Source organism: Epinephelus fuscoguttatus, linkage group LG14 (assembly GCF_011397635.1).
Source record: "Epinephelus fuscoguttatus linkage group LG14, E.fuscoguttatus.final_Chr_v1".
NCBI lineage: Eukaryota > Metazoa > Chordata > Actinopteri > Perciformes > Serranidae > Epinephelus > Epinephelus fuscoguttatus.
In genome coordinates this window covers 38,540,405-38,549,565 of record NC_064765.1, presented here as the reverse complement: position 1 = coordinate 38,549,565, position 9,161 = coordinate 38,540,405, and the positions used below count along the sequence as shown (strand labels likewise).

Genomic DNA, 9,161 nt, shown 5'->3' with positions numbered 1-9,161 from the left:
TTTTTTACTGTCATTGAATAGCACCGAGTGAAAGTCAACGTTTCACTCGGTGCTATTTGACTATCTATCCAGATCATTCATTCATTCATTCATTCATTCATTCATCTTCTAACCGCTTCATCCTCTTGAGGGTCGCGGGGGGGCTGGAGCCTATCCCAGCTACATCGGGCGAGAGGCAGGGTACACCCTGGACAGGTCGCCAGACTATCACAGGGCTGACACATAGAGACAGACAACCATTCACGCTCACATTCACACCTACGGACAATTTAGAGTTACCAATTAACCTAGTCCCCAACCTGCATGTCTTTAGACTGTGGGAGGAAGCCGGAGTGCCCGGAGAGAACCCACGCTGACACGGGGAGAACATGCAAACTCCACACAGAAGGGCTCCCACGCCTGGGATCGAACTGGCAACCCTCTTGCTGTGAGGTGAGAGTGCTAACCACCATACCACCGTGCCGCCCTATCTATCCAGATAATCCCAAATTAAATCTTTCCCTGACGTTGGACAGTTGCAAACACAGTAGTCATGCCACGTTTCAATGGTAGCCTACTAGCTCCAGTAACAACATCTTTGCCTAGTGTTTACTACTACTCGTGATTGATTGTCATTGACACCGTCAGGGTACCGCTTACTGAGAGAGGGAGAGAGCAGTAAGCGTGTCTGTGTCGCTGTGTTTGGTAGGTGCTTGCATATTTAATGGCCATAAACCCGATGCAATTACACCATAGCACTAGCACTATTCATTTGAATGGAATGCATAGCTAATTCCGGTTGACTTGAAAACACAAAAATAGCACATTTACACTTTGAATTTCAGCAGTTATATCACAGCTATCCTAGGGTCTAACAAAGATACAAACGTTGTCCGATTTCAATGTAATACATTATTCTGAATTTGGGAGGTCTCGTTTTGGAGGCTATGTTTTTCATTCATTCTTATGGGAAAAGCACTGTTTTTATAACGTTAAGAGTGTTAGGCAAATACTCAATGGAAGTCACTTTGCACTGGAAATTGTAAGGGCCTATTGTATTAATATTTTGTTTTATATTGATATAGCTAGCCATTTACTTGAATAACTTCGTGCAATATATTTTCTATGGAAAACACCCCACTTTGTGATTTTTTATTTGGTAATATTTAAGTTATTTATATTGTTGTATGGGTTATTAAGTTGATGTATTGTATAGCTCAATATTTATTGTTGTCAACATTAGCTGGGTTTCCATCCAAATGTATCGCAAATTTTAAGCGAATTTTGTGAAAATGCGCAAAAGAAAATGCGAATTTATGCACGTTTCCATTCATTATTGAATTGGGAGTCAAGAGGTCGAGCAGAAGGTGGCGCTTCCCATGAAAAATAAAATGCAAAAGAACACCCGTAGAAGAAGAGGGCGCTGTGAGATGACGTCATTGAGAGCGTCTCGTGTCCACAACTGATGTAAACAATTACTGGCACATCCATGACTACGACGAGATGGAGAGATTCCTTGGGAACTTCTTGGCTATTGTGAGAGCTCTCATCACACTCATATCAGCACTGTCAGTGTAGCCTACATAATGCTGTGATGTCTGTGTTGGTACACCAGGCAGCGCACATGATGCCGCGGTATTCAACACAGTCTATTCAGGTAAGTTGTGAAATAGCCTACACTCACCTGACACTGGAATGATTACCTCTCTCTAAGTTCACACAGGTGTGTGTGTGAAGTAGAAGTAGGATTCGGTAGCCTACGTCATTGTTTCTTCGCTAAATTTGTTTCCATTGCCGAAAGTCGCATTTTCCTAATATCGATACGCTGACCCCCTCCAAGCGTAAAAACTTTTTTGCGATATTTTGGCCCTTTTTCGAATTTCTGGCGTTTCCATTCAAGTTTTTTTTTCCGCAATTGTTAAAAATGTGAATAAAAATAGGTGGATGGAAACCCACCTATCGTTTTCCCACAATGCATCTGTGTGGTTGTATGGCTATTATAAAGTTATACATGGAGACACCATGACTGAGTTTAGTAGGTACATCAGGTTCCTGAGATCGCTGTATAGTCATGTTGAGGTATTATAGAGCACTCTGAAACGATAGCAACAGCCTAACACAATATCGTGGCTTCACAAATTTTTCATTGAACTTACAGCCCTCCCCAACCCCCCACCCCACCAAAAACATCTTCCAGCATGCCTGGTCTGGACGGTTTCAGACCAATCACAGTGATAACTGAATCTGTTTATGGTAAAGCAATTAAATTTATTTGCAATGAAAAGGTCCTACTACTTTCAACCTTTACTACTTCTTAATTATTATGTTACCAGCTATCTCTCTGTAGCTCACATCTCCTATTTGGAATATTATTAGTACCACAATAAATAATATTAATAGTAACCCTACTATTAATGTATGACATAATGTCATCTAATACATAGTATGTCAAAGATTCACAGTGGTATCAGAAAAGAATAGCTCCAGCTGATGAAATGGGTTGCATTACTAGATGGTGTATGTTAACAATTCATTTCATTACTTTTGTTGAACATTGTCATTCAGGAGTGCTTAGCCAGACTGAAGGAAAGACTGCAGTGTGCCCTCAACAACAACCCTCCTGATCTTGATTATTTGGAATACATAGTGACCCAAGAGAGGACCTTCATAAATGCAATGGAGAATGAAGCTCTGCCTAATGAAATCGGTGAAGCCCTCCATCACCTGAGCAGTTTGTTAGACCTGCGGAATAAACCTCCCCCCTCAAAATCTGTGGTGAGGAGAATAGGTCCCTATGGACGTTTTAGACTACAGGTCATGGAGGACCACCTCCAAAGTCTTCTTCATCTAGGTCTACCTGCCACATGTGTAGCAGGCATTCTTGGAGTCTCAAGAAGAACCATATACAGGAGGATGCAGGAGTACAATATGTCAGTTAGGAGCCTGTATTCCACCATGACTGATGATGCTCTGGATAATGAAGTGAGAGCCATCAAATCTAGACTACCTCATGCTGGATACCAGATTGTCAAGGGGTGTCTTGAAGCAGAGGGCCACCATGTACAATGGACCAGACTCAAGGCCTCTATGCATAGAGTTGATACAGAGGGCATCCTGTCAAGATTGACAAGTATGGGCTGTGTTGTTTGGCGAAAATACTGTGTTCAAGGCCCACATTTTCTGCAGCACATAGACACCAATCATAAACTCATTCGGTGTGTATATTACATTTGAATATAGCAGGACTTAAAATAGTTATCATTGGAATTATTTTTTGTGGTTAATTATCCTCTGCTTCTTTCTTTTTAATTAAACTATGTCCTTTTTTTCTACCAGATATAACATGGTGATATTCGGTGGCATTGATGGCTACTCTAGGAAGGTAAGTTTCGTACTATAACAAAGTACATACACATGAAAATATTGCTGGTATCCATCATTTTTTGGTAGGGTGTCCATCTTATAACAATCAATCCCTTAACTATTATTAGAACTCATGTCCATTTTCCACCCTCTAGATCATGTACCTCAATGCTGGAACCAACATCATAGCGAGTACTGCACTTCATTTTTTTTCTGGATGGAGTAAGGAGATTTGGATGGCCTTACAAGTGAGTAATGCTGCAGTAAATTTATTTTGAATTATGGTTCTCGTATTATCCTTTAAGCAATAGAAATGATTTGTCAGCCGTTTATGAAACATGAAATTATCAGGATTTATTCAATGCTGCATTTAGTTTTCATGAACCTGTGTGAGTCTTTTAGTAAAGTTTTTTGTGGATTCAGGTGTATGTGTAAGCAGTGGCCTAAATAGGTCAGAAGGTGGCGCTGTTGTGTTGTTTATGCCCTCAGGTGTTACGCGATTGTTGCTGTTTGTCCTTTACTGGACACCGTGTTTTCAGTTATTCGCTCTGCGTGGTCGCCATTTTGGCTCAGTGTTTGTTTATGGTCTGTAAGGTAAGCACTATAGATAGTTCTCCTCATCATAGTCTAATACCTTGATAAACGGTTAATACGCTGTTTTGTTTAAATGATGTGTTTATTGAGATGTTTGTTTACCATCTGATTAAGTTTTAGGAGTTTGTAACTTGGTTTTATGTGAGTATGTCGGCCGTGATTACAGCTAGCTTTTTAGTTGTATGTAGCTCCGCGGGTACTGTCTGCTATTTACCTACCTGTGGGTTTTCTCTTATGCTCTGTGTTTTGAGCTGAAACCTTGTTTTAAGGGGTTAAGTAGCTGTGAAGGTACAGCACTTTATTTTGAATACTGTACAATTACTTTTTGTATGACTTATCTTAACTGACTGAGTGTTTGTTTATGGTCTGTAAGGTGGAGCTGCCAGCATCGACACTCATTAAACCGCGCTGTCTCAGCCACGATCTTGACCATCCGTGTGTCCAACTCGTCCCTCACATCGCACCCCCCCAACAACATTAACACAATGCAGAGTCTCCGGGTGTGGAGAGACGCAATTTCTCACGGGCTGGGTTACATATGGATACTAATTTCAAAATCTGATGTGTTACAGGGTAAGAGATGACCAGGGTGTTGAAAATGTCCGCATTGCCGAGATGATGTTCACTGTGAGAGGCACAGGACATGGAAGCTTTATAAGTGGAAAAAGCGTGCACAACCAGAGAATTAATACATATAATACAGTACAATGAACATTGTCAAATTAAATGAAGGTGTGCAGTGGTGTTCAAATGGAAGCACGTTTTAGAGGGCATGTCATTGTTATATTCCTTTATTGCTAAAGTCACCCTCTGGGAAGTTATGTCCACAGGTAGGAGGGCGTATGCTCACCTGGTATCAGGTCATCACTGTTTTTTATGGTCCTGTTTTTTTCTGTGAATATGGACCTCCAATAGAGCGAGGTAGTTCAGGTGGTCCTCTGGGGTCTGATGCAAGACTCACAACATGCTCCTCTCACTGCAATATACAGTGTATTCAACACTTTCAGTTTATCTTTAGTTTATGGTAGCGTACTTTGTGCTCTGCTCACTCTTTCACTGCAAAGCCTGCAGGCTCTGAGTCTACGTGCCCGTGGGGAAGTTATTATCATCACTCCCCACTCCCTTCTGTGCTCAACTCGATGTTGCCTGTAGGGAGTGCCAAGGTCAGAATGCTGACTTCAAATATCAACGCTGTGCATATTTTGCACAATCCATTCCATATGTGGTGACTTAAAATGTTTTCGTCTCTTTGTTATTAGTTGTTGTCTTAAAACCCCTCATGTTGATAGAGGGTGGGAGAAAAAATAGATTCACATAAGAATTACGATTCTTATCTTCTACAACTCACTAAAAGTTTACAGGTACCAAAATTTGATTTTTTTTATTTTTTTTTATTTTGTTAAACAAACACAATAGTGACGCTTGCTGCAGATAGAAAAACTTTTTGTATGTTTACATTCATAAAACAGGTTGATGCCAGTTTTGGTTTCACTTTGAATTAAATCATTTGGAATACAGGGATGTATTGCAATACTTTTTCTGTATTGAGAGAGTGGTAACCACTTACCCCCAGAGCATGTGCTCCAAATTTAGTGAAATTCTGTCCATCCATCCATCCATCCATCCATCCATCCATGAAATTTGTGGCACCCCCTATGGCCCATTCCCCAACATGTACTGAAAATAACTACCAAGATTTATAATGATTAGACAAATTGCGAATAATTTGTGGCCAATTAACTGCGAAGTCTCCCCCTTTCTGAAGTAATCTAAATGATAGCAGCCATGTCTTTTTTATTATTATTTGAACTAATCTTGCTTTTTTATCATTGAAATGTGTATCTCAGTCCCACGAGGCTGTATAGCAAATTTGTGGTTGATAGAGTCAAAATTCATTCATTCATTCATTCAATTCATTTCACTGTTTTTCACATCATGCTCCAAAGAAAAATAAATCAAATTGTACAAGAGAGAGCACATTGAGTTGTAGATGTTTCAAGTCAATTCATGGTATGAGGGGCTTGGCCTGTAAGTTATAGAACCACCATCAGGCTCAAATTTTATTTGAAGCATGATGACATCATTTCCAGTTATGGTGCCAAGTTTCAATTCTGTAGCTTATTCCAGGTCATGGTATTATATATAGCATTTAAAGCAAACATGCCCAGGCCAACATGCACCAATCATTATGACGCTTCTGAGCATGGTCAATACTTGGCCCCTGAGCATGAGCACCAAAATTGGTGAAATTCTGTCTACCGGGATTTCAGGTACATTTTTGTGGTATTTGTGGTGCCCCCTATGGGTCAGCTCAAAATTCTTCAGTACACCTACTTCCCAACATGTACTGAGGAAATCTACCAAGAAAAGTCTATTCATCGTACTGATTTTCAGAATATGCAACTTAGCAAAGAATCCATCAAGGCAGATTAAATTGTCCAAGAGGCTTTTTTGTAGAGCACAATGAGCTGTAGATTATTCGAGTCAATTAGACTCATAATGTAAGGGGAGTAGCCTTTCAGAGATTTCGCTTTTTTAGCTGTCAGTTATAGCACCACCATCAGGCTGATTAGGACCAAATTTTATTTGAAGCACATTTCCAGTAATGGTGTGTGTCTCTAGCTTATTCAAGAGGGACCCAGCTGCAGACAAGATGGCAGACAAGGGAAGGGGTGGATATCCACAGTCCATACCGGAAGTCACAGCAGAAGTTGGTCTGTGTATTATTCGCAAAAGAAGAAGAAGAAGAAGAAGACGACAACGGCGGAGAAGATGAAGACGAAAAGAAGAATGCGAACAATACACGCACGAGTAAGAGAAAGAACGGAAAGGGAACGAGTTTTTTAATTATTAGAATTAGACAACTTTATTGTCATTGTACATTGTACACCGAAATTCTGTTCAGTACTTAGTACTAGCAGTACTAGCAAGTAGCTAGCACTAGCATAGAGTACCAAGCCGCTGCGTCTACATGCGCCGTCATCTTCATTATCTTTTATCACGTGTGTTATGTCCTCTAAGATGCAATTCTACTTAATGTATCGAATCATTGGGGGGACGTCTATATGGGGAATCTCGGCATGCACAAATTACTACCACCGGATGGTGGGTTTAGCTACATTTGTTGTGTAAATTCAATTCAATTCAATTCAATTCATACTTTATTAAAGACACATCTCAAGGAGAGGTCCATAGCACCATAAGAGCAAGACAAACAACATACACAATTAAAATTAACAAAAAAAAAAAAGATTTAAAATATTAGACGTAAAAACAATGCCATGATTGGTATTAACTTAACGTTAGCTGCTTAAGGTCTGTTGTGCTCCCTTTCATCAATGTCCGTGTGTAAACAGTGTTAATGTTGGTCAGAAACTATTACTGCCCTCGCTTGATGTGTTGGCTAATTTAGATGTGTAGTTTGCAGCGGGTTTAATATGTGTTCCTCTGCTTTTTGGTGTGTTGTGGTATAAAACATCTGTGCACACACTCACTGCACACAAGCCTTTTTTTTTTCTTTCAATTTTTGGTTCCCTTGTATAACCTCAACCCTGTACTGCTCAATCAAGTTCTACACATCTTTTTTTTCTCGGAGATATTCTAAAAATAGTAACGAGAGTTGTCTCATGTGGTATACGACATGAGCGACCCCCGAGGATTAACTGGGTCAGATAAATAATGTATACATAGCCCTGGGTGTCTGCAAAAAATACATTTGTATTATGTTTTAGTGATGCATCAGAGCACTTAATACACATACACATGTGGATACATAAATAGCTGTAGTGCCTCCTCCACCATGAGTCCTTTAGATTGGTAAAATATGGTTGATGTTAAGTATGTTTTCCAGCGATCAATGTTGATTGACTTCTCTTTTTTTCAGATACACCCCTCTATTTTGAGTGACGAAGCCAGTCTGGGGCACACAACCCTTTCACCATCTGAGTTTGGGTGTCCTCTCTGACCCAAACGTAAAACCGAAAATGAGAGCACGATCCAGAGGCACCTGAAAAACCATACGGAAAATGCAGTTCATTTCCATGGTATGTTAATGAGAAGTATCTGTTTGGGATGATATACTTCTACATGTAACAGTAATGTTTAATGGTATTTGTTTGGGACAAAACAAGACATTTTAGGCTGCATCTTGGGATTTGGCAAACAGTGGTTGACATTTTATTCCATTTTCTTACATTTTATAGACCAAACAAAAATTATTTTACTGTTTTTCCATTTTTATTTATTTATTTTTTCTACTTTTGAGATTGATATGGATATCTGGAATAAAAACAAAAAAGAAAACTGAAATATAACAGAATACATCTGACAATATGACAATCTAATTATTATGTTCATTTAATAGTTTAAATAGTTACAATTAACCATACTGATGTAAGAGTAAGTATGAAATTTGTTGTGTCCATGGTTTTCAGTTGTTTTGAATGACCTGACATGTTACAACTGTAGCCCAATTAATGAAAGTGCTCACCTTATTTAATCTTTGTTAAAAATGAAATCAACTAAAATGCATGTGTTTGCTGATTTTCTGCAATTTTTGTAGGTTTAACTTGTTGAGGTCAATGTTATTTCAAACAAAACATGATTGTATTTAAAATAATTACTGAAATAATTGTATTAGTAGTAGTGGTAGTATTTATTTTTATAACATATATATATATATATATATATATATTTATAATTGTTGACTGCTTCACAGTTTGTAAATGCATTGCTAAAATAAATAATATAAAAAAGACAGACTTAAAAAAGGACTTCTGGGAGAGAAAAAAAACAACAATGAACTTCCGGTATGGACATCTGGTTTGTATACACGAAGAAGATTAACTTCCGGTATGGACTTCCGGTATGGATTGGATATATGGCAGCGCCCTTGTCCGCCATCTTGCCTGCAGCTGGGTACTCTTGGCTTATTCCAGGTCATGGTCATTTGAGCAAAGGTATTAAATATAGCACGTTCAGCTAACTAGGTATTTTATACAAAATGCAATTATAAGTCTTTTTTGAAAACAGACAGTGCATGTGTCACAAACTGGCTCAATGCATGTGACAGGTAGGGAATCCACACAAAAACTTTAGTTCAAACAAGCATAATTTATTAAACTAAAAATAACTTAAATGACCAATGGCGTGTGTAGGTCAGTAAAGTTAGTAATGGAAGCCATGCATGGATGTGTGTTAGGTGTGCTGTGGAGGTGTTGAAGATG

The 9,161-nt window shown here is 38.9% G+C and overlaps 1 long non-coding RNA gene across 1 annotated transcript; it reads left to right on the top strand.

Moving 5' to 3' along the window:
- Window positions 1-320: 320 nt before the first annotated feature.
- On the top strand, window positions 321-7,847 carry LOC125901004 (uncharacterized). Its single transcript, XR_007450915.1, has 4 exons — window positions 321-432; window positions 3,316-3,361; window positions 3,498-3,590; window positions 7,820-7,847. It is a non-coding gene; the product is annotated as an uncharacterized LOC125901004 (long non-coding RNA).
- Window positions 7,848-9,161: the final 1,314 nt, after the last annotated feature.